This window comes from Lithobates pipiens, unplaced genomic scaffold (assembly GCF_037356315.1).
Source record: "Lithobates pipiens isolate NorthernLeopardFrog02 unplaced genomic scaffold, aLitPip1_a1.2 Scaffold_8, whole genome shotgun sequence".
Classification (NCBI taxonomy): Eukaryota; Metazoa; Chordata; class Amphibia; order Anura; family Ranidae; genus Lithobates; species Lithobates pipiens.
The window spans coordinates 505,668,391-505,694,862 of record NW_027507903.1 but is presented as its reverse complement, the minus strand read 5'-3'; the positions used below and the strand labels follow the sequence as shown (position 1 = coordinate 505,694,862).

General features: G+C 44.3%; 1 protein-coding gene across 2 annotated transcripts in view; it reads left to right on the top strand.

Annotated features, from left to right (window-relative positions):
* The window catches only part of DENND5B (DENN domain containing 5B), a 167,138-nt gene that overhangs the window by 28,887 nt on the left and 111,779 nt on the right, over positions 1 to 26,472 (top strand). The gene's annotated exons all lie outside the window — the stretch shown is intronic.

Here is a 26,472-nt window from a genome sequence, read left to right as displayed (position 1 = left end):
TGGCGGCGGCAGCACTCGAGTGTCGATCTAGAGATCGACTTCGGGTGCCGACATCGCGGGCGCGCTGGACAGGTAAGTGTCACTATTTTAAAAGTCAGCAGCTGCAGTATTTGTAGCTGCTGGCTTTTAAAAAAAAAAAAAACGCGGAGTCCCGGTGGACTCCCGCTTTAAACACTGCAGTCAAACCTTTTAGCTCTGCAATCAGTAAAGCACATGCTTCTGCTGATTTATCTCTCTGCCTGTAACTGCAGGAGGTGTGTCAGACCTCTGCAGAGAGACCACATTCAGAGCAAAGTCCTTCTCTGCAGCATGCTGGCAGGGAGCAGGCTTTTCTTTTCAGGTTGTGGCTGCTTTCTGAAGAAAACCTGAGGGTTTAGTTGGGCTTTAAATGGAATGTAACTGCATATCTCACTTTTATTTGTAAATCAAAATATGCCAGACACTTTCAGTCTTCCTGTTACGAGGTGACAACACTCTGCCTTGTCTCTTAATTGGACTCCTGCTGCACATCATTGATCTGGACCAGCTTCTTGATTACAACAGTGGACCATGCCAAGCAATGTGTGTTGGCACGGTGTCTTGAAGTATCCACCAGAGGCTTGTTTTTACATGACCACATTAGAGCACATTTGCAAGACAGTTATCACCCCATAAGAAAGTTTATGCACTTTAATCCTTGTGGCAGGATCATAAGGTATTGTAAGCGGAGCTCCACCCAAAAGGGTGGGAAGTGGTCACCTGGTTTTGATACACACTCCTGGCTCAGATCGCGGGCCCTCCTTTGCTCAGACCCCTCCTTCCCCCGCAGTTTTCTGGGACACATCACAGGTCACGGAAGACTACAGGGCCATTCATAAGGCGTCAACATGACTTGTGCATGCAAAGTAGGAAACAGGCTATGAAGTCACAAGATGTCAGTGCCTGCACCCGAATTGGCTTGGGTGAGGACATTGCAGGATCTCTGATCAGGTAAGTGTCCTTTTTATTAAAGGTCTGCAGCTACAGTATTTGTAGCTGCTGACTTTTTTATTTTTCTGAAGGATCCTGGAGCTCCTCTTTGAACAGATTGAAAACGTGTGAAGTTATGTTGGGTTTTGGCTGGACATGCTCTTTCTTAGTTTTGGACTGAGTGGGAAGTATTGGAACCCTTGTTAGGTGTTTACTGCTATTAGCAGCTTTCATAATTTTCTGTCCTACTGGCCTATTACCAGACAAGAATAAAAATGGTTTTCTTTAGTATAGTAGGCTAGAACCCTTTTTAAATGTATTTCCAGTTGCAAGCTTTCCCTCACTGTGGCCCAGTGAAACTGTTGCCAGGTGGACAGGAAGTGAGTTATGCCGTGTACACACGACCAGACTTTCCAGCAGACTAGGTCCAACGGTCTTCCTGACGAACTTTCGGCAGACTTCCCGAATGAACGGACTTCGCAACACACAATCACACCAAAGTCAGACGGATTCAACCATGACGTACGACCGGACTAGAATATGGAAGTTCGTAGCCAATAGCTGCCCTAGCATCTGTTTTTGTCTGTCCAGACTAGCATACAGAAAAACAGGTTTTTCGACCGGACTCGAGTCCGTCGGAAAGATTTGAAACATGTTCTAAATCTAAAGTCCGTCTGATTTTTAGACAGCAAAGGTCTGATGATGCCCCCACAATCTAATTGTCAGACGGATTCGTTCCGTTGGACCTTTGCTATCAAAGTCTGGCCGTGTGTACACAGCATAAATCTCTCTAATGTAGTCTTCAATGGCAGTAAAATCTGACAGGGTTTCTAACCTTCCCCACTCTATCCTAAACTAGAAAATGATGTTTCTGGCTTGACATACATTTAAATATGGGTGGCATAAAAAGCAGAGTTGACCTTTAATACGGCATAGACATGACCAGCTTACTTTACATTCTCGTCAGCAGTGAATGTTTTTTTACATCCACTGGTGTCTTGGCAAATATTCCTCCATGCAACATTTCCAAGTTGTGTTATGACCTCGGGAGACTCTTGCTGTTTGCTGCTGTCAGTCTCGGATGTTTGTCCTTTTTACTCCAGCGCTGCAATGTTTGCATTCCACTTTAGTTTACAATTACAGGTTACATTGGGCTGCTCGAATGCATCAGCATCATGTCTGCCTGTGACCCGGTGTTATTTGTCTCTCTGCATTATGGAAAGCAAGAGGCGTCCTCTTGGCAAGCCCGCACTTGAGGCTCTGCAGAGAGTAGAGGACACCACAAAAGAACACGTTGCTGCATTGCAGACAGTCACAACAAATTAAAACTGAACTCCACGCAGATATAAAAACCACCATTGATGCAGTTGTGTATTCATAAAAAAAAAAAACTATAAAACAGATGAATAAGCAATACATTTGGTTAGTTTTATGAGTAAGGAAGGGTTAAAGCCCCTGTCTGTTTTTTGCTGTCTGTATTCCATTGGGGACACAATGCCCTGGAGATTCGATAAAAGGTCAGTGAAAAATTAGCATAAGTGTGGAGAATGACTTGCTTTGACAGTTTTAAGGAACTGATAGATATGTGGTATGGTAATTCTGGACCTTTATGGGATGAGCATTGGTATTATTGTGAATCCAAAAGTGGAGGTGTTCTCCCTAAGGCTGGATTCACACCTATCCATTTTTTTTAGTGCTTTTTGCATTTTGCAGATTTGCACTACAGTCCATTTACCATGGTTTCCTATGGAACACATTCTGTAGTGCAAATCTGCAAAAAGCACTAAAAATGCATAGGTGTGAATCCAGCCTAAAGGAGGTGAACCTGTTGAAGTACAGACTGTATACATTTTACTTTGGGTTCTAGGATGTTGCCATTCCCAAGATTTGAGTCAGCTGCCCTAACCTTGGTCAGGTCACACTTGGCTTCAGTGCAGTCTCTATTGAGGCTCCTTTTATAATATTTCACCCAGAGTTTATCGCAGAATCGCTACTTATGCCTTGAAGGGGGAATCCTCCTTCTGAAACGCATTGGCTTTATCTGACACTTGTGTTCAATAAATGTTTTAAACAGTGAGATGACAATTTTTTACTAGATGCTCTCAACCACATATCGCCCTCTCCCTATCGTTTTCAGCCAAGGAAGCTGCCATCTTTGCCTCAACTGCCGTGATGCTGCACATGTCGTCAGTTATGACACTAGCCATTGGATGGTTTGACAGTTTGATTGAGAGCACAACCAATGAGAGTGTTGCATTTGGAAAGGAACCTGGTTTATGGATGGGTTTGCTTCCACTTTAAGCGCTGGCCATAGATGGATCAAATCTCAGCCCCCCCAGGGGAACATAGCTCCGCTGGAGGGATTCCTCCATCTACACAGTCGAATCAAGCAATTTTTCCTATTTACTGCCACCCTGGTTACAGGAAAGGAAATTGTGTAATCTTTGGCCTTTGGACAGTTGTCACTTCAACAGGTGTCCCCTCTTTGAAGGTGTATCAATTCTGGTTCTGGCAATCATTTTTAAAATTTTGGATTTCCTGTCCCTTTTTGTCCCATTGCCAAAGAATACCAAGACAAAGATAGAGGGTGAATCTGCCCAGCGCGATTACAGACAGAAATAAAACGTGGATTGGTGGTCCTGCTTCCTACCATGCATTTCTTTCCCATAGATTTAGGTGAAGTTTGGTGTATTGTTGGGTTTGAACTCTGGGTGGACAGCTCACACTTGGCCCACATTCACACTTGAGGGTCAGTTTGAAATCCATGCGAGTTCAGCTGAACTCGCACGATTTCAAACCGGCATTTCAGTCCTACTTCGGGGGCGATTTGACAGACATCTGTGCGGGTTTGTGCACAGATCTCTATTCAAATCACCCCCGAAGTCACCAAAAGTAGCGCAGGAACTAATTTTGGTAATCGGTACGGCGCTGCAAAGTTGGCGTTGCAGCGATTCGGACGGCGCTGTTGCTGGCAATAGGCGACGAGTTGACATGTCAAAACTGCCTGATGTGGGCTAACAGAAGGTTCTACCAAGACACTTTGGGATGTAGGCAGGACAAGAGAGGAGCACCAACATCCAAAGTTATGAGTCTAAATAAAAAATATATTGCCATAAACAAGCCAGCATATTTGATGTTTCCAATGCATTTTGAGGGCCAGAACTATAATCTCTTCATTGGGGCTTGGCACTTTGATGAAGGTGCAGGATGGACTCCAGGGGGTGAATAGAAGAGTATATCTGGAGAAATTGTAGCAGAAATTAGATACTGGCGCATATGGAGTGCCAATTTTTAGACTCAACCTAAAATCTTCTAGCAGTAACATTTAGCCTTGGTAAGGTGAGTGTTAAAGCAAGCCTGTGCTTTTGCCCTCCCTATACTTATCTTTCTATTACTCCCGGTTACTGTTTTCAGTCACTGGGAACCAAAGGAAATACTTGGTACTTCTTTCTGGGTATGGAGGATCATTTGACCCACTCCAAGTGGTAACGCTGGGCCTGTCACTGTTGCTCATTGGGGTTGTGGCGTACACTGAGCTATGGACTTTCCTTTTGCTCCTGGTGGCAGAAAGATCAAGTCCTGGATCTACTTCACACTGACTGCATATTAGTTCAGCTAAACGCGCACAATTTCATACTTTCATGTCAGTCCAACTTCAGTAGGGATTTCAGAGACATCTGTGCGGGAAATCTCCCTCAAAGTAGCACAGGAACTACTTCTGGGAATCGGTGCAGCGCCAGAAAGTCAGTGTCGCACTGATTCGGACGGTGCTATTGCTGGCAACAGCTGCCGATTTGGCATGCGATTTGACATGGCAAATCGCATTGCCAAAACGGCCCCGTGTGAACGTGGGCTCAAACTCGTTTTTTTTCTTTGATACCGTCCTCTGTTTCTGTCCACGAGCCTCTTTAAAGTTTTTTATATTAGACAAAGTCACACTTTTTGGGAGTGTTTTAGAGATAATGTCATGTTTAGGTTGGGTGTTTATGTGACTAAACTCTCTGCCGTAAAGGCATTCTGGTATTTTCGAGCCCCCTGGCTGCCACATGTAGGAATAATGTAAGCACTGTAGGCTCAACCTAAAAGGGTAAAAAAACATGAAAAATTTGCCTTCTGCATCATGGGAACATTTATCTTTCATTGAGAGCATCAGGTACATCTACAGCTGATCACAGGTTTCCATTACAGATTATAAAATATAAGAACCTGATTTCTGTGGACCTGTTTATACTCATCTGACAGGAGGAGAACATAAAAATCGTTTGTTTTGCCATTTGGGAAAATGATTTGTGATCCATTGACCACACACCAACTCTTGAGGCAGTGGAAGCCAGGGGAGCCTGTTCATAAATTTACATTGACTGGTTTTTCATTTTACTGACCGCAGTTCATATTGAAGTTCAATATAGTAGGTCTGTCTGTGGCTGTACAGCTACAGCTGGGCTCGTGCCTTCTACTATGCATTTATGAGCAAATAATTGTGCCATGTGTTTCCTTTGTTACTAAAGCATGTGACACGTGAGTACCAGATGGTGCACAATCTTCTACACTGTATGTGTTGGTTGCAGGAGTCCTGTGTGCTGCAAAAAGACAGTTCAAGAGATTGTTAGCAGAAGTTTTAAATGATGTTAAAGTTCGTTTTTTATTTTGGCCAAAAAAAAAAGTTATACTTACCTTCTCTCTGCAACCCCTTACCCCCTCTTCTGGGGCCTCCGGCCGATGTTCTGTGCCCCTTCTTTCCTCCAGGTGCTCCCTCAGCTAGCGCAGTGCTGAGGAGTCACCATGCTGGTAAGTCCCCTCAGAGGAAGTAGGCAAGTGTTTGAGGGGGGGAAGAAGGCATTAAGGTAAAACACTTATGCCCCATACACACGGTTGGAAATTGCGACAGAAAAAGTCAGATCGGAATATGTTGTCGGAAAATCCGATTGTGTGTGGGCTCTATCTGACCTTTTCTGTTGCAATTTCCGACGGAGAAAGTTTGAGAGCTGGATCTAAAATTTTCCGACGACAAAATCCAATCGGACTTTTTCCGATTGTGGGTAGAGAATTACGACGCACAAAGTGCCACGCATGCTCAAAAAATTTGGAGACGAAAGATACTGGCTTCTACGTAGTCCCATCATACTTGTTTTACATCACCTCGTTCCGAACGATCGGATTTTCGGACAACTTTGTGCGACCGTGTGTATGCAAGACAAGTTTCGGCCGAAATCTGTTGGGAAAAAATGTCCGACCGTGTGTGTGGGGCATTAGACTTTAAAACAACTTTAAAGTACATGGGATACATTTGTTTTGAATGACTGTACTACCACACTATGCAAATATTAAAATGGTTCTAAAATCATGTTTGCGTCTTTCTGTCAGTGTCAAACTGTCCGTTTGTACAATGTATGGGCTCATACTGACAGTCTGCAGGAGACCTGCATGGCATCGGCTGTTTGCTGGTGCATTGCTTTCCAGGCTCTTAAAAACCTCATAGTAAATGCACATATTTTTTTATTTTTTTTCCTACAATTACTATTTTTATAAAAATTGATGTTATGCTTTTAAGAGGCAATACTTGCTTTGTGATATTGCACATATTGTCCCTTACCTCCTCTTCTAGAGGTCCCCCACCGGTGCTGTCAGCTTCTCGCTCCTTCAGGTGCTTCTTTAGCCAGTGTGTGCCAACAAGGCACCTGTATACATACTGTCACGAGTGGGAGCATTTATTTTGGGTTATTCTTTGGTGGGTTATGGAAGTGACAAGAAAAATACAGCTACATTTTTAAAAATGACTTTTTTTTTTGGGCCAGTTTTCCTTTTGATTTTAAAAACACAAAAATAGGAAGCCTTTTGGCCCCTTTCACGCGTGCGGACCGTTCAGATCCACCTGTCAGTTTTTTAGGCGGATCTGAACGGTCGCTCCATACAGCTCTATGGAGCAACGGATGTCAGCGGTGACATGTCTGCTGACATCCGCTCTGCAAAATCCAGGAGGATGGAAACCCTATTTTCCATCCACCTGGCGGATCGGATGAAAACGGACAGGCGGTCCATAATCCGTAGGGGAGGGCGGACTCTCCGACAGGTCCGTCCCTGCACAGAGTGCAGAGACAGACTTGTCATCCGCCGGCTCAGCGGGGATCAACGGAGCAATCCCCGCTGAGCAAGCGGATGCTAAATATGGACAGCCCCGTGTGAAAGGGGCCTTTACCATTTACAACCAAATGAAGGCCCACCCCCCTCCCCCATCCACGGCCGCATGAATTCCAGTGGGGGAGGGATTATGGTTGAAGCACCTGATTAGAGCCAGAGGCTCTAATAGGCTTCAAAATAGGGTGGGATCAGGGAGCAGAGGATTGTTCTACGAGCCCACCCAGGTGTTTTAGGCTTCATGTGCACGGGACTTTTTTACAACCTCTCCTGAACAGTTTAACTTGACAGTAACCACGTTTAAAACGTCCATCTTGCTGTGTTTACATGCCGCGTTTGCGGTTTAGAAGCGTTTATATATAACAAAAACCTGTAAATGAAACGGGGCTAAACGCGAGTTGCCACATTTAGCCGCATTTGGAAGCAGTTCAGCTTCTGAACCCATTTTTCTTGCATTCCAAAAAAGCCTCTAAACTCCACTGCCTAGAGACTGTAAATGACCCTGTGTACATGTACTGATAAGATAACAGGGGAGTTAAGGAGCAGTTGAAAAAATGCCCAACTGCTCCTAAACATCTGTTTAGCAGCAGCATTGTACATGAGGCCTTAAATAGCGAATTAAAATTCCCTATTGAAACACTATTCCTCCTCCTGGCCAATCGGGATACGGGTATGAGAAGGAAGTGTCCCGGTTGGCCGTTGAGGAGGATAGAAGAAACGGAAGCCGAGGAGAGCAGGGGAAGGGGAAGCCACCGTCACCGCGATGAGCAGGGAAAGCCGCCGGTGATTCGCTGCCTGGCAATAGATGGGGTAATTGATCTGGACCTGGGGGGGATGTTGTTGGCACTGTTTAAGGCCCCCCCCCACCAAAAATGTTATTGCCACCGGCCGCCACTGCTAATTTGCCTCGGGGAGGGAGGAAACAATGTATAATTCACCTGGATGCACAAAGCTGCAATTTGTAAAAATTTACTAACACATGTGAAAGGGCTTTCACACTACAGCGGTGCGCTGGCAGGACGTCAGAAAAAAGTCCTGCCAGCAATCTTCTTTGGAGCGGTGAAGGAGCGGTGTGTTTACCGCTCCTCCACCGCTGCTCCCCATTGAAATCAATGGGGCAGCGCTGTAATAGAAAAGATGTAGCTGGACAGCCGCACTCTGAATTATTCAACTTTATTTCAAAAAAGTAATTAAAATCATAGCATCTAGGCTGGTAAACAGACTAACTGCACAGCCGCTGACGAGTGCGGCTGTCCAGCTACATCTTTTCTACTTCAGTTCCTGTTGCAAACGGAGCCAGCACCCTGTGGGATTGTGGAGACAGCTGTTTTGGGAGAAGTCATTACCTTAGAGCGGTAATTCTTTGTATTTATATATCGGGCAGCACTGTAATCACGCCGCTGTTGCGGCGTATTGCCGGCGGTTTTAACCCTTTCTCGGCCGCTAGCGGGGGGTAAAAGCGCCCCGCTAGCAGCTGAAATGTGCCGCAAGTTCGGCGGTAAAACGCCGCTAAAAATAGCTGCGTTTTACCGCTGACGCAATGGGTGGTGTGGTGTGAAAGGAGTCTTTAATGACTAGTATCCATTTAACCACTTGCCGACCGCCGCACGACGATGTACGTCGACAGAATGGCACAGGCAGGCATAAGGGCTTACATGTACGTTCTTGCCTGCCCGCGGGTCGGGGGCCCGATCGGGCCCCCGCCCGGTGCCTGCGGCGGTCGGTATTCGTTCGGGAGCGATCCCGGACGAGGGGACGGCCATTCACTCATGGCCACCCCCTCGCGATCGCTCCCGACGAATGAAAATGTCCCGTGACATCACTTCCTCTCCTGTAATGTAAACACAGGAGAGGAAGTGATGTATTCTCTCCTCCGTGTCGGTATTTTTCGTTCCGGCACCGAGGAGAGAGCATCGGTGAGTTGCACTACACTACACAGTAGAACATGCCAGGCACACTCACACCCCCCCCTTTACCCCCCGATCACCCCCCAATTACCCCTGCCCCCCCCAGTCACAGTGACACCAATTGCTTTTTTTTTTTTTTTTTTTTTTTTTTGCATTGGTGTCATTTGTGACTAATAACTGTTAGGGCAGTTAGGGTTAGCCCCCTTTAGTTCTAATGTGCCCCCCTAACCCCCCCAATAAAGGTTTAACCCCGTGATCACCCCCCCTCGCCAGTGTCACTAAGGCTGGGTTCACATTGCAGCGGTTTATGAGAACGAATGTGATTCGCACCGCACTGCAGTGCAAATCACATCCGATCTCTGTGCGATTCGAGTTCAGCCATACAGATAGTATGGCTGAATTCGTGTCGCACCCGCCGCACCCGCCGCAAATTCGCACGGGACCCTTTTTTTGGCCCGCAGCAGAATCGGATCGCATGGGTGTTCACACCATGCGATCCGAGTTTGCAGATCGCACTGCGATATGCGAACTGATCTGGGGGTGTCAGTAACATTTCACTGACACTCCCAGCAGTTCGCATAGGGCAGTGTGAACTGCCGCCGGGAGGCATGCGATGCGGGAACCCGCTGCGGATTCATGGCGTTCCCGCATCGCTCCAGTGGGAACCCAGCCTAATAAGCGATCATTTTTCTGATCGCTGTATTAGTGTCACAGGTGACGCTAGTTAGGCAGGTAGGTATTTAGGTTCGCCGCAGCTTTTTATAGCGCCAGGGACCCCCATATACTACCGCATAAAGCCCCCTGATTTCCCCCTAGTTAACCCTTTCACCAGTGATCACCATATAACTGTTACAGGTGACGCTGGTTGGTTAGTTATTTTTTTATAGTTTCAGGGCACCCGCCATTTATTACCTAATAAAGGTTTAACCCCCTGATCACCCGGCAGGTGTCATTTGTGACTGTAATAACTGTTAGGGCAGTTAGGGTTAGCCCCCTTTAGTTCTAAGGTACCCCCCTAACCCCCCCAATAAAGGTTTAACCCCGTGATCACCCCCCGTCGCCAGTGTCACTAAGGCTGGGTTCACATTGCAGCGGTTTATGAGAACGGTTGTGATTCGCACCGCACTGCAGTGCAAATCACATCCGATCTCTGTGCGATTCGAGTTCAGCCATACAGATAGTATGGCTGAATTCGTGTCGCACCCGCCGCAAACTCGCACGGGACCCTTTTTTTTGGTCCGCAGCAGAATCGGATCGCATGGGTGTTCACACCATGCGATCCGAGTTTGCAGATCGCACTGCGATATGCGAACTGATCTGGGGGTGTCATTAACATTTCACTGACACTCCCAGCAGTTCGCATAGGGCAGTGTGAACTGCCGCCGGGAGGCATGTGATGCGGGAACCCGCCGCGCATTCGTGGCATTCCCACATCGCTCCAGTGTGAACCCAGCCTAATAAGCGATCGTTTTTCTGATCACTGTATTAGTGTCACAGGTGACGCTAGTTAGGCAGGTAGGTATTTAGGTTCGCCGCAGCTTTTTATAGCGCCAGGGACCCCCATATACTACCGCATAAAGCCCCCTGATTGCCCCCTAGTTAACCCTTTCACCAGTGATCACCATATAACTGTTACAGGTGACGCTGGTTGGTTAGTTATTTTTTTTTTATAGTTTCAGGGCACCCGCCATTTATTACCTAGTCTCACTAGTGTACCCCTAAATTTAGGGGTGTCTACTTTCCAAAATGGGGTCATTTGGGGGGGGGGTTTGTGCCATCTTGGCATTTTATGGCCTTCAAAACTGTAACGCCCTTAGAAAGCCTGAAGGCGGTTCTTGGTTTTCGGGGCCCCGTACGCGGCTAGGCTCCCAAAAAGTCCCACATATGTGGTATCCCCGTACTCAGGAGAAGCAGCAGAATTTATTTTGGGGTGTCATTTCACATATGCCCATAGCATGTGTGAGCAATATATCATTTAGTGACAACTTTGTGAAAAAAAAATAAAAAAAAATTAAAGTTTGTAATTTTCCCGCAACTTGTGGCAAAATATAAAATATTCCATGGGCTCAAAATGCCTCTCAGCAAATAGCTTGGGGTGTCTACTTTCTAAAATGGGGTCATTTGTGGGGGTTTTGTGCCATCTTGGCATTTTATGGCCTTCAAAACTGTAATAGGTAGTGAGAAGTGAAATCAAAAATTTACGCCCTTAGAAAGCCTGAAGGCGGTGCTTGGTTTTCGGGGCCCCGTACGCGGCTAGGCTCCCAAAAAGTCCCACATATGTGGTATCCCCATACTCAGGAGAAGCAGCAGAATTTATTTTGGGGTGTCATTTCACATATGCCCATAGCATGTGTGAGCAATATATCATTTAGTGACAACTTTGAGTAAAAAAAAAAAAAAATTATTTTTTGTCATTATTCAATCGCTTGAGGCAAAAAAATAAAATATTCAATGGGCTCAACATGCCTCTTATCAATTTCCTTAGGGTGTCTACTTTCCAAAATGGGGTCATTTGGGGGGGTTTTGTACTGCCCTGCCATTTTAGCACCTCAAGAAATGAGATAGGCAGTCGTAAACTAAAAGCTGCGTAAATTCCAGAAAACGTACCTTAGTTTGTAGATGTGACAACTTTTGCGCAAACCAATAAATATACAATTATTGACTTTTTTTTTACCAAAGACATGTGGCTGAATACATTTTGGCCTAAATGTATGACTAAAATTGAGTTTATTGGATTTTTCTAATAACAAAAAGTAGAAAATATCATTTTTTTTCAAAATTTGCGGTCTTTTTACGTTTATATCGCAAAAAATAAAAATCGCAGAGGCAATCAAATACCATCAAAAGAAAGCTCTATTTGTGGGAAGAAGGACGCAAATTTTGTTTGGGTACAACATTGCATGACCGCGCAATTACCAGTTAAAGCAGCGCAGTGCCAAATTGTAAAAAGACCTCTGGTCATTTACCAGCAAAATGGTCCGGTCTGAAGGTGGTTAAGGTAAAAAAAAAAAAAAAAAAACTTTTCACTTTAGACTCACCTTAACTGTGGGCAGAAACCACCTCCCTGGATGCGAACTGACTGTTCTGGGTGGTCAACTATTGCACTAAGCATTCTTTTCTACAGGTGGCTGTGCCCCATGTGAATGGGGCCTTATCAAGTGCTGAAGCTTGATGAAAGCCTGCTGAAGTCTGTTAGCGGCTTATTTAAAGTGCCAGTCAGATCTCCCACTGAGGCCTTGTGCGTACAGGCGTCATCTGGTATAGGAGCTGTGTGTTGCAAGCTTTGCAAAGCATTGACATTTTGCCAAGCTGCTAATCTTTAAAAATAACTTCATTTCCAGCATTTCTTGCATTGCGCACAGTTGCAGCGCTGCCCCATAGACTTGCATGGGCCATGTTTGGTAGTAATGCCTGCTGAATGCAGCATGCTGTTTACCACGAAGCACAGCATTGAGGCCATGGTATGTGTACAGCCCTGCATGTCAGTGTTCAGTTGGCCTTTTGGGAGGTTGTAAGACATCGGCTCAACCGCGTGGTTTGGTTTTTTGTTTTATTTTATTTGCTGAACGCTTTGCAGCAAGTATTTTAAAGCTTGCTGCCCTTACCCAAACCAAATCTTTGCTCTACAAATGTAGGCCCGCTTTTGTAGAGCAATGGTGAGTTGCCTTGGTATGCTGAATTCGCATAAAGATTTTGGTTCCTGAGCACTGCCCTAAAATGGAGAATGGCAACATCCACCGTGGGCTGCTTTCTTTCAAGACCTTTCCCCTTTAAATACAGTCTCAGACATTAACGGCCTCCTTCTTCCTTTTTTGTCCTAAGATATTTGCATACAAATTGCGTTCTATTCTCTTAAATGTAATATCGCACTCTTCCCTCTTGCTGAGTTAATTTGACCTTATCTGGGAAAAACGAGGTAGGGAGAGTGATGAAACTAATTCTGAGCCTCAGCAAGGGGCTACCATTAATGGTCCCACTAAACAAAAGTTATTTTCTTCATCCGCTTGCCTGGCAGGGGTAGCAAAGCTGGAATTGTCTGCGGCGGGCAATCCACATAAGACAATACAGAACTATGATCTGTACAAGGGGTGTTCACTGATCTGTATTGGGGAAAATGTAAGGGGGGGGGGTTACGCTGATCTCTATGGAGAAGTTTGTGCGTATGGGGGTGTTTACTAATCGATACGGGTGGGTATACGGGCGGCATATTGCCCTAGGGCAGTGATAGCGAACCTTGGCACCCCAGATGTTTTGGAACTACATTTCCCATGATGCTTAACTACACTGCAGAGTGCCTGAGCATCATGGGAAATGTGCTTTGAAAACATCTGGCGTGCCAAGGTTCGCCATCACTGCCCTAGGGATACCTTTTTATATGATCTTATGTCTTTGGGGTTTATTTAATTGCCTCATTCCATTTATACATAGAAAGCGACTTCACCATAAAATACTTCAACACCAAGTTAGAATATTAAAATGGTAGGTACTCTTGAATGAATGATATTATAGTGGACCTTACAGTACCTTTTTCAGGTCTGCATTAATTCCTGACATGTTACAATATGCAGCAACAGTATCCGTTTTCAGAAAAACTCAACCTTTTATCATTAAGTGAAGTCCAGTGACTTTGTCTATGTTGAGATGCCATCATTCTGCTGCAGGCAGGTGGAGGCATTGCCTCAGTCTCCTCTTACTAGTGATCATACCGCAACGTTTGAAACTTTTCTAGCACATTGCAAGGGGAGAGGCTGCATTAGGGACTGATCTATGTCAGACATTTGTGAACACAGCCAGGAAATGCCCAAGCACCACCATTTTAGATTAATGTGTCACCTATAGATTTACATCTCAGTCAATGAAATGGATGGCGACCCTGGATGATGCTTCAGCAAAAAATGGTGACCACCTTCTGCAGAATTTGGTTCCTCGCTCCAACTTCAATGCCACTACATGATACAGGTCCGTACACATGATCCGAAAATCATACAAATTTTTTTTTATTTTCTTGTTGTTGGTCTCATATCGAAAATGAAGAGCTTACTAAAGTGACAAATTCTCGTACAACAGAATAAAACTTTGGAAGTGATGTCATGTGTAGTAGTATATTTCTATTGTGTTTTCAAACAACAACTGTACTGATTTAAACTAAAATCTTACGTTCTGGTATCTTATGAGAAAAATGTTGGTGCTTGTCCCATCGGATAATATCAGATGAATTGAAAGCTATGTACTAACAATCAGATTATTGTCCGATCACTTTGAAGGCGGTGTTTTTTGTACCCTTTTTGGATCGTGTGTACGCCCCATAAGTTAGCCTACTGACCACTGACTGCAGCCCCTCCTACCTGCTGAGTTTGCACATGCATCATTACTGGAGAAGCCACTCGCTCCAAAAAATAAAATCGGGCTTTATGTATCTAAAATACATAACGGGGGGGAAAAAAGGAAATTCTTTGGTACACAGGGAATCTTTAATCAAACTTTCTTGTAAAATGAAAAATTAAACACCAGATTAGAGGAACAAACTTGTTAGTTTTTCTGCAGGCGTTTTGGTTGACCTACTTCCACTGTGGAGATAACCTGCAGGAATTCAGCATGGAAATGTTAAATATTCAATTAAAATTCTTAATAGAAAGTCCTGCTCTGAGGTTAGCGGATAAAGAGCATGCTGGTATGGTCTCTCACTATTGCTAATCAGGAGATATGGAGTATTAATGTGGATAAAGAGGTAGAACTAGTAAAAGTTAAACGCAATAAACTGAACTTGTATAGAAGTTCCACTTGCATGGAATCGGTATGGTTCCTGAGGGTGAACTGCAGCATTTTAGCCATTAGACCTCATACCTGATTTTGGCATAGGGCATTCATGTAATAGATCATCTATATTAGCTTATGAAGTAATCCTTTTTTTTTTATTGCTTTTTAGTTCCTTAATGAATTGAAAACGAGGCACACACAGAACAGTATTTTAGAGAATGAACAAGGTTTTTTTTATGTTCTCCCAGCAATTTATTTTTCTAAAAGTCCTGAGTTTTTCGGTCTTCTACCATAGAGACTGGGAGGACCCTTCTTCAGGTGTGCATGTTTGTTGTTGCCTGCTTGATGTGTACACTTGCCATTAGCTGGTTTTCCTCAACTTCCAGAAGATTGCAGTGGCTTGTTAATGGGTAGGCAGAGCAGGGCTGTCTTTAATATTGATTGGACCCAGGGCAAAACTCTTCTGGGGGGGATGCCCATGCAGTTTTGTCTTCACCTGCTCTGAGACATACAATAAATAGCAGCTAGACTCGAAATCAGTTTACTGAATCAGTTCAGGCAGCTATTGCGATTGGTTGTCAGAGGTTACAGTGTATCATTACCGCTCACTGGTTGCTAGAGGTTACAGCACACATTATGGCTCACTGATTAGTTGCTAGAGGTTGCAGCACATGATTTCTGCTTGCTGATTACTGTGGATATGACCTCAGGGGGGCTTGATATACATATCAATGCTGTCAGCCGCCACTATTTACATATGAATGCCGGTAATTTACATGTAAACACAGGGTCTGCAGGTGAGTCATCTGTACACAACAATAGGGCAGAGCTGGGCAGCATTAGTAGCAGCACTTCATACTGTAATATTGGGACACAGCAGAGGACTAAAACCTCAAGGAACCAGGGAATTTAAACCAGGATAGTTGACAAGTATGAGAAAGCTGCTTTGGGCCCCACAACAAGGACAGGGCCCAGGGCAGCTGCCCCTTTTGCCCTGCCTTAAAAACGGCCCTGAGGCAGAGCAACATAATTGGTTGTTGGCGGGCAAGGATTGCAGTGCTGGATCATTGGTCTCTACTCCTGCAACAGGCACTGCCAAGGCACATGGGGGGGGGGGGGGGGGTTAGGAGAGTGATGATTGATTTGTACCTTGACAGATTTGTTGTTGGCCCCATCTGCATTTAAAACAAACACAGAGCGACAGTTGCAGATGTGCAGAAAGTTGTAACTGAAAGTCGGCATTAGTAGTTTTTCTCACTTCTTCAATTTCCAGTTCTAATTTTACTTTTATTAGAAACTAGAGTACACTCAACCTTCCTTATTTAAATGTTACCTTCTTAGTTTATTCTGAACTCCAGGTAGATGTAAAAGACTTGAGTTAAAACATCTATTTATTTTGAGGCCGTGTGAGTACCTGGATTTGATCCAGAATCCACCTCTTGCAGGCCATGTACAGCAGTGTTATAAGTGCGAGAGGAAGAAGCAGCACAATCTGTTGTGTTGCAGTGCTCCTGCTGATAAGGAACATGCTTACAGGAGCAGAGAGTAGAGAAACTAAGCGATGAGCTCATCAATCGCCTCTTCTTTCACTGTTCAGTGTTACTTGATTGCAGCAGAAAAAAAATCAGGTCTCCTGCCAAACATAACAAACAGGAAGGTGCAGTGCAATAAATGCAGTTCATACAGTTCATAAGCTGATAAAATGCTGGATAACACTGTAGATAAACACCCCATGCAAAACACAATCTTGTATTATGTCATCTTTTATTTTTATGTGCTTGGTGGGTAATGCATTGTAAATTGTTTTAATAGTGATTCTAATCCTAAATCTGCAACATAACCATTAATGTTTCCAGCAGAAACCGCGCGTCTTCTATATTTGCAGGAAACTCCTTTTGTAACGGCCTGTAATTTTGATGTGATTGTCCCGGTTGGACCCGTCACCTGCGTGCTGTTGCATTTAAACCAACAAGCGCAGCTGCGAGTCATTTGTCAGCCGCACGGCCGTCTCCTACGCACGGCGGGAGTTTGGCGATAAACGCGTACCATGACTAAAGCTTGTTGAGAATAACAAATGTACAGCAGCACCTGCACAGGGTGGTACAGAGATGGAGCTCCATATAGAATTCTACAGCCCTTGGCTATACACAGTGTATACTGGGTGGAGTGAATAGATTTCCCATGCCCAGGCAGATCTCGCTTGTGAATGATGGGCAGGAGGAGAATTTTCCTTTCTTGCACCAACATTCGATGATGATGTGTTTGAAAAGTATTTAAATTGAGATATGAACCATCCCTAAAAGGCCAATGTGAATCTAAAGACTTATGAAATTATGACACAGCAAGTGTAATTAAAAGTATATCAAAACCCAAGAACAAAAATCTAATATATGGCAGCTTACGGTTCTTGGTGGTTGCTGCATTCGTTTTGATTTTTGCAGGCCTTTTCCCTTTTTTTTAATTTTCACCTTGTGATCCTGCCAACAACACACTTCCTTTCTTAGGGTAACCTTGCTTTCTCACTTCACTGTATCTATGAAGGAACAATGTTGTCGGTGACAGTGTAGGATGGGGACTACAAAACTCCTCTCCTCATCTGTTACATAGAGGAGAGGGATTTGTGGACCTTGGAAATGGCTAGGAACAGTTTATAGGATTGCAGCACAGGAAGTTATCAGCTTAAGAGAGTTCTAGTAGGGGTTTTTTGCTTATTTTTATTGTTTTTTTGTTTGTTTTTGTTTTTACTTCTCAAACGTGGCCAAAAAAAATAAGTGGCAATAATGGTTGCCGAAACCGCCTGCGTGTGTGTTTGTTTTTTTTTTTGTTTTTTTAATTGGCATGCAACTCAAAAAAGTGCATCCTGAAATTTCGGTTTTGGTACCAAAATTTTCATTTGGTTGCACCACTACTATCAATGGTATATTTAACATTCCAAATTGGAGCAAATAAGAGCAGTTGATAAGGTTTCAATACGCTTTACTTTAGGTGGAACTTATGCTTATGTAAAAGGCTGATTGAAAATCCTCCCTGCCAGGAGGGGTTGATAAAAAGTTGGAAAAGCTCCCTTTGTAATAAGGAGCCTTACCATCTGTCTGAGGTGCTCATTATTTCCTTCTTAGAATGCTGTTATGAAGTCGTTTTAGGCACCCTATACGAAGCCATATGTTGGGTCGCAGTACCGCTTGGTCTTGACTTGACTAATACTCTTTCAATATCCTGTTTAAATAAAAGCAGACGGCCGATGTTCTGGTCCCCTATACCTCGCAGCACTCTTTGGTAGCATATAAGTGGAAAAGTCAGTTTCCAGTGGGGTGTAGGCTCTGTGGATTGGTTTTTGGATAGTAGTAGGATTCTTGACAAAAGACTTGCCTTTCACGAAGTCGAGGACTTTTTCATCCAGAAGGCCACAACACAGCTCTTTAGGGCAACTGTGACCAACTATGCCACACATGAGAAATTCTTTTCTGGCTCCAGGAGGGCAGTTGGTCCAGTTCTCTGGATCAAAATATTTAGTGTCTTTTAAAATAAACTCGGGTAATTAAGTACGGAGACGAAAAGATCTATAAGCAAAGATTGCCTTCAAACCATGTGCCGAAACCGATTTGGAATATCCAGTGGTATGTGCAGCTGAAGTTATGTGCACATCTCTGTTTCCTTTAAAAGCCATGCTTGATCCTACTCTTACCCCCCGAGCATTTTTTTTTTAAAGTGGTTGTAAACCTCAGGCATGAAATATGAACAAATCACATCACTCTATAGTGTGTTCTAGTCTCAATCTAAAGCAGTAAGTGTAATTTCTGTCCTCTGCCGCGTTCCTTTCCTATATGCTAAGATGCACAGCTGCACCAGATTCTGAGTACTTCCGTTTTAGTAAATCGCCCCCTAAGGCCTCTTTCACACGACCGATTTGTTCTGGTCCGCCTGTCAGTTTTTTAGACGGACCTGAACAGAAGCTCCATAGAGGTCTCATCCGACCCGCTCTGATCCGAAAAAGTGTGGCTGCCTAGTTATTTGTACTGCCTAAAGCTGGATACACACTATATACAGTTTTTTTTTTTTTTTTCCATTTCATTTTTATTTTTTGATTTACTAAAACCATATATAATGAGGTCAAACCTGAACAGTTTAAATTTGTATGCGATCAGACAAACCCTTGTACTACACGGTTTTAGCAAATCTAAGGGAAATCAAACAACAAAAGTTGTATAGTGTATCCAGCTTTACACACGTGTATAAGTGCACAAAACGCTTACCTTTTTTAACCAGTTGCCGACCGCCGCACGCCGATGTACGTCGGTACAATGGCACGGGCAGGCATAAGGACATACATGTACGTCCCTTGCCTCCCGCGGGTCGGGGGCCCGATCGGGCCCCCGCCCGGTGCCTGCGGCGGTCGGTATTCGTTCGGGAGCGATCCCGGACGAGGGGACGGCCATTCATTCATGGCCACCCCCTCGCGATCGCTCCCGACGAATAGAAATCCCCGGTGACATCACTTCCTCTCCTGTAATGTAAACACAGGAGAGGAAGTGATGTATTCTCTCCTCCGTGTCGGTATTTTTCGTTCCGACACGGAGGAGAGCGGATCAGTAAGTTGCACCAACACTCACACACACAGTAGAACATGCCAGGCACACTCACACCCCCCCTTTACCCCCCGATCACCCCCCCAATTACCCCTGCCCCCCAGTCACAGTGACACCAATGTCATTTTTTTTTTTTTTTTTTTTTTTTTTGCATTGGTGTCATTTGTGACTGTAATAACTGTTAGGGCAGTTAGAGTTAGCCCCCTTTAGTTCTAATGTACCCCCCTAACCCCCCCAATAAAGGTTTAACCCCGTGATCACCCCCCGTCGCCAGTGTCACTAAGGCTGGGTTCACATTGCAGCGGTTTATGAGAACGAATGTGATTCGCACCGCACTGCAGTGCAAATCACATCCGATCTCTGTGCGATTCGAGTTCAGCCATTCGCCGCACCCGCCGCACCCGCCATACCCGCCGCACCCGCCGCAAATTCGCACGGGACCCTTTTTTTGGCCCGCAGCAGAATCGGATCGCATGGGTGTTCACACCATGCGATCCGAGTTTGCAGATCGCACTGCGATATGCGAACTGATCTGGGGGTGTCAGTAACATTTCACTGACACTCCCAGCAGTTCGCATAGGGCAGTGTGAACTGCCGCCGGGAGGCATGCGATGCGGGAACCCGCCGCGGATTCGCGGCGTTTCCGCATCGCTCCAGTGTGAACCCAGCCTAATAAGCGATCATTTTTCTGATCGCCGTATTAGTGTCACAGGTGACGCTAGTTAGGCAGGTAGGTATTTAGGTTCGCCGCAGCTTTTTATAGCGCCAGGGACCCCCATATACTACCGCATAAAGCCCCCTGATTGCCCCCTAGTTAACCCTTTCACCAGTGATCACCATATAACTGTTACAGGTGACGCTGGTTGGTTAGTTATTTTTTTATAGTTTCAGGGCACCCGCCATTTATTACCTAATAAAGGTTTAACCCCCTGATCACCCGGCGGGTGTCATTTGTGACTAATAACTGTTAGGGCAGTTAGGGTTAGCCCCCTTTAGTTCTAAGGTACCCCCCTAACCCCCCCAATAAAGGTTTAACCCCGTGATCACCCCCCGTCGCCAGTGTCACTAAGGCTGGGTTCACATTGCAGCGGTTTATGAGAACGGATGTGATTCGCACCGCACTGCAGTGCAAATCACATCCGATCTCTGTGCGATTCGAGTTCAGCCATTCACCGCACCCGCCGCACCCGCCGCAAATTCGCACGGGACCCTTTTTTTGGCCCGCAGCAGAATCGGATCGCATGGGTGTTCACACCATGCGATCCGAGTTTGCAGATCGCACTGCGATATGCGAACTGATCTGGGGGTGTCAGTAACATTTCACTGACACTCCCAGCAGTTCGCATAGGGCAGTGTGAACTGCCGCCGGGAGGCATGCGATGCGGGAACCCTGCCGCGCATTCGTGGCGTTCCCGCATCGCTCCAGTGTGAACCCAGCCTAATAAGCGATCGTTTTTCTGATCGCTGTATTAGTGTCACAGGTGACGCTAGTTAGGCAGGTAGGTATTTAGGTTCGCTGCAGCTTTTTATAGCGCCAGGGACCCCCATATACTACCGCATAAAGCCCCCTAATTGCCCCCTAGTTAACCCTTTCACCAGTGATCACCATATAACTGTTACAGGTGACGCTGGTTGGTTAGTTATTTTTTTATAGTTTCAGGGCACCCGCCATTTATTACCTAGTCTCACTAGTGTACCCCTAAATTTAGGGGTGTCTACTTTCCAAAATGGGGTCATTTGGGGGGGGTTTGTGCCATCTTGGCATTTTATGGCCTTCAAAACTGTAACGCCCTTAGAAAGCCTGAAGGCGGTGCTTGGTTTTCGGGGCCCCGTACGCGGCTAGGCTCCCAAAAAGTCCCACATATGTGGTATCCCCATACTCAGGAGAAGCAGCAGAATTTATTTTGGGGTGTCATTTCACATATGCCCATGGCATGCGTGAGCAATATATCATTTAGTGACAACTTTGTGAAAAAAAAAAAAAAAAAAGTTTGTAATTTTCCCGCAACTTGTGGCAAAATATAAAATATTCCATGGACTCAACATGCCTCTCAGCAAATAGCTTGGGGTGTCTACTTTCTAAAATGGGGTCATTTGTGGGGGTTTTGTGCCATCTTGGCATTTTATGGCCTTCAAAACTGTAATAGGTAGTGAGGAGTGAAATCAAAAAATTACGCCCTTAGAAAGCCTGAAGGCGGTGCTTGGTTTTCGGGGCCCCGTACGCGGCTAGGCTCCCAAAAAGTCCCACATATGTGGTATCCCCGTACTCAGGAGAAGCAGCAGAATTTATTTTGGGGTGTCATTTCACATATGCCCATGGCATGCATGAGCAATATATCATTTAGTGACAACTTTGTTAAAAAAAAAAAAAAAAGTTTGTAATTTTCCCGCAACTTGTGGCAAAATATAAAATATTCCATGAACTCAACATGCCTCTCAGCAAATAGCTTGGGGTGTCTACTTTCTAAAATGGGGTCATTTGTGGGGGTTTTGTGCCATCTTGGCATTTTATGGCCTTCAAAACTGTAATAGGTAGTGAGAAGTGAACTCAAAAATTTACGCCCTTAGAAAGCCTGAAGGCGGTGCTTGGTTTTCGGGGCCCCGTACGCGGCTAGGCTCCCAAAAAGTCCCACATATGTGGTATCCCCATACTCAGGAGAAGCAGCAGAATTTATTTTGGGGGGTCATTTCACATACGCCCATAGCATGTGTGAGCAATATATCATTTAGTGACAACTTTGTGTAAAAAAAAAAAAAAAATTTTTTTTTTGTCATTATTCAATCGCTTGAGGCAAAAAAATAAAATATTCAATGGGCTCAACATGCCTCTTATCAATTTCCTTAGGGGGTCTACTTTCCAAAATGGGGTCATTTGGGGGGGTTTTGTACTGCCCTGCCATTTTAGCACCTCAAGAAATGAGATAGGCAGTCGTAAACTAAAAGCTGCGTAAATTCCAGAAAACGTACCTTAGTTTGTAGATGTGACAACTTTTGCGCAAACCAATAAATATACAATTATTGACTTTTTTTTTACCAAAGACATGTGGCTGAATACATTTTGGCCTAAATGTATGACTAAAATTGAGTTTATTGGATTTTTCTAATAACAAAAAGTAGAAAATATCATTTTTTTTCAAAATTTGCGGTCTTTTTACGTTTATATCGCAAAAAATAAAAATCGCAGAGGCAATCAAATACCATCAAAAGAAAGCTCTATTTGTGGGAAGAAAAGAACGCAAATTTTGTTTGGGTACAACATTGCATGACCGCGCAATTACCAGTTAAAGCAGCGCAGTGCCAAAGTGTAAAAAGACCTCTGGTCATTTACCAGCAAAATGGTCCGGTCTGAAAGTGGTTAAAGTGCCCTGTGGCGTGAATGGGGCTGATTGACACCATATGCCTTGGACAGCTTTGATTAAAGCCTAGTACGCATGATCAGAAAATCAGACGAAAAATACCACTTTTGAAACGATGGTACGATAATCTGATGGTTTCGTTAGTACATAGCGTTTTCAGAGCCAGTTTATGGGAAATTATCCAAAAGGACATACGTCAATCCTCAGTCATTTCCTTCCCATCACAAAATCGCTTGAACCAGTCTTGAACCACGTTTTCTGCTCACGGCTTTTGTCCGGTACACTTGCACCAACATTTCATGGATCTCCGTTGCAGTTTTCCCCCAATTTTGTAGCAGAACTTGATGTTCATTTGTTGCTCCATTGCATTGTGACAATACCTCTCACACTGAAAGTGTTCAACTGCGAGTTTGCCCAGACAGCCACGTGTACTCCACACTAGGTGGCGCTTCTTGGACGTGTCTCTGGATAGCCACATACATGCGCGCGAACCTGGCCCATGTTGCTGTTGAGATATCGGACCATTCACCAGACTTTTTAGACACACCTAGTACTTTTTTATTTATTTTTTTTTTTTTCTTTGAAGTGCAGCATGTTGCAGTGCACTACACTGTGTGACGTCTCGTTGTGCACAAAGATGAAAAATGCTATTTCTTATTAAAATTTTTAATAAAATTGAAGAAAAGTAAATGACGCACTGCATCATTACAACACATTGACGATCCTTCCTTCACAGGGACTGCAGTGTAACCACCACTGGTGTAATATATTTCAGCTTACCTGTCCTTCGATATGATGGCTGCTTTCATATTTTTTATTCAGGCTTTTTTTTTTTTTTTTTTTATATTCACCTAGTGATCCTTCCAATAACATGCTACCCGTTCTAGGGTGACACTCGCTGTACTCTAGGCTGCTCTTCTTTAAACTATAAATGCCCCCCGTCATTTCCATCATAGTGGGAAGGAGTTCTTTAGCCCAAAGAGGAGAACTGGGAAGAAAGTTACAAGGACATTGGATCTATGGCTGTATTGGCATGTGTTTTCTGTACTTGCCGAAAATGGAATGAGCCTAAATGATAGAAAATGAATGCAGCCACCACATCGAAGGTCTGTAAGCTGCAATATGACATTTTTCTATTGCAATTGTTTTCATAGAAAAAATAGAGTAATATATAACAATAGCGAAAAAATATCAGAACCCCACATGGGGTAAATACAATATATCTAAAGGTGCTCAATCTATTACATTTTGAGTCTTTGGTGTAGATACTTTCTTCTTCTGTAATGCTGTCCTATCTGTGCCCAGTTGGACATGTGATTTCTATTAGATTCATGGACCCGGAATGGTGCTGTAGGTTACTACGCGCTCTGCACCAGGTTGCTTTTTTTGCTGAATGTGGCAGTTTTTCTTCTGTATGAGGTTATTGGTTCATTCACTACTTCTGCGGATCAGCTCACAACAGAGAGCTGCTCAAAATAGCCCATGATCCCGGTTTTCTGTTACTCTCACAATGAATTATTTAACTCTTCTATCACTAAGCTGCAACTGACATCTGTGTTAGATTGCCCATATGTGCCGCTTAACCTCTTGCCTCTTTTTTAATGTTCTTTTTAATTCCGTGCAACCGTTTTAGAATTTTGCCCATTTGTCTTTCTATACACAGTTGTAATTTTTCACCCTTGCTCCCTCGTACACGTGTTGGCACGACTCACCCATCACCACCACGTAATTGCACTAAGCAGTGCTATAAAAAGTAGCCGACACCATTAGTGAGAGCTTCTAAAATTACATCTCAGATAAGATTCCTTCTTGCCGAGGTCATAATCCGATATTTGTTGGTTGCATTGTTAAGATTGCATGGCATATTTCTCTCGCATTCCTACCGTGGGACATGAAAACCACTTATGTTGATCTATGGCAGGAATTTTCAGCATGTCGTCTAGAACTTTTGTATCGCAAAATCAAAATGATCTCACCTAAGTCCTTCTTCTTTTTTTTATTTTTTTTTTTTTTTTTTTTTCTCATTTGTGCGGACCGGTTGCTGCGAACTGCTCTTTTTTTTTTTTTTCATTTCTTGTTAAAGTGCATGCATAGCTACAAGAAAATACCCAATGCATTTTCAGGGTTTAATCTCCTTCAGGGGAATGCGCCCGCGTTTACAGCAAACCAGCCTATCTAGTCTAATGCCACGTACACACTGTCGGATTTTCCGACGGGAAATGTTGGATGTGAGCTTGTTGGGGCGGCACTAAAGAGCTGAAAAAACGCGTAGTACGTCACTACGTTCGTAATTGTTGGCCAACATTTGTGTGACCGTGTGTATGCAAGACAAGTTTGCGCCAACAACCTTTGAATAAAAATCCACGGTTTTGCTGGCGGAAAGTCCGATCGTGTGTACGTGGCATAAGGATCCTTCACTTATCTTAGAGACTTAGAGACACTCTCCATGTGATTTTTCAGCAGCAAATGAGAGACATTGATAAAAAGTTTCAAAATGTTTTATTATTATTAAACACTAAGTGGGTATATCACAGTGAATTAAATTAAAAAATCTGAGCTCTGTGGTAGCAATACAGATCTGTAAATCTCTATACAATAGAACAATTGTTCATGGATAATATATATCTCCATCCGAAAATCTACTTTTAAGTTCCCACATTCTTGCTTTTACATATCATAGAAAGGCCACTTAGTGTGAGGAAATACCCCAATGCATTTCGACTTGGAACTGGTCGCAGTCTTCCTCAGGGGGTTTCTTTATTTCTACCAACATAAGTGGACAATTAATATTAAAAGCGGTATCATTCAATGGGCAATTATGCAGACATCTCTATATATTTACCCTTTCCGTGAGATATAAATGTATAAACCAGAGACTCTCATGCAAGTATCCAAATTCATTGAAGGCAAACCCGGACTGTCTCCACCCCACTATTCATATCCACCGAATCTCCCAGACGAGGGAGAGAGGAGAGAGGGGGAGAAAAGAGATGGGTTTTTTACATAAAGCGGGGATCCTTAGGACCTACAGGCGGTCACAACTTTTGAGGCTTCCACCATCCAAGCGAAGGAACAGAGGATTTTTCCTCTCTCCTCTCTCCCCCGTCTGGGAGATTCGGTGGATATGAATAGTGGGGTGGAGACAGTCCGGGTTTGCCTTCAAAAAAAAAAAAAGATCCTGTTCCTTTTAAAGCAGGGATCCTCAAAATGCCACTCTCCAGCTGTTGCGGGACTACACATCTCATGAGGCATTGTAAAATGGACATTCACAGAATTGACTAGGCATGATGGGAATTGTTCCTGACTAACTGGCGGGACATAGTTTGAAGACCCCTGCAGCATGAAAAACAGCACAGTGCTTGTGCTGTGTCATTTGCCCCCCTTATCACCTAAAATACCTGGCTGATCCTGCCTGGTTCTGCCCTCCCCCTGTAAACTGATCACAATTTATCATGGCTGCAGAGCCCTGAGACTGTGGTCAGTTTATGTGCCTCCGTCATCTGCAGCTATCCTGTCCTCTTCTCCCCCCCCCCCCCTTCCCTCCCTGCCTGTCAGCTCGTACCAGTGTCTGCCCCTCCCCTCCTGCTGAAATAACTGTAATTTTCAGGCAGTCCCCTGTGTTCCATAATGCTGTGTGCCCCAGTCCATCTGCTGTATTGAAACAATTCTGTTCTTTACTATATTTCAGAGTGCTGTTTGGCACTTGCATGACCAGCCCCTCCTCGCCTCTTCCCGACTGACGTCAGCAGAGGATTCTCAGCAACTCCCACTGTAGCTGTCAGA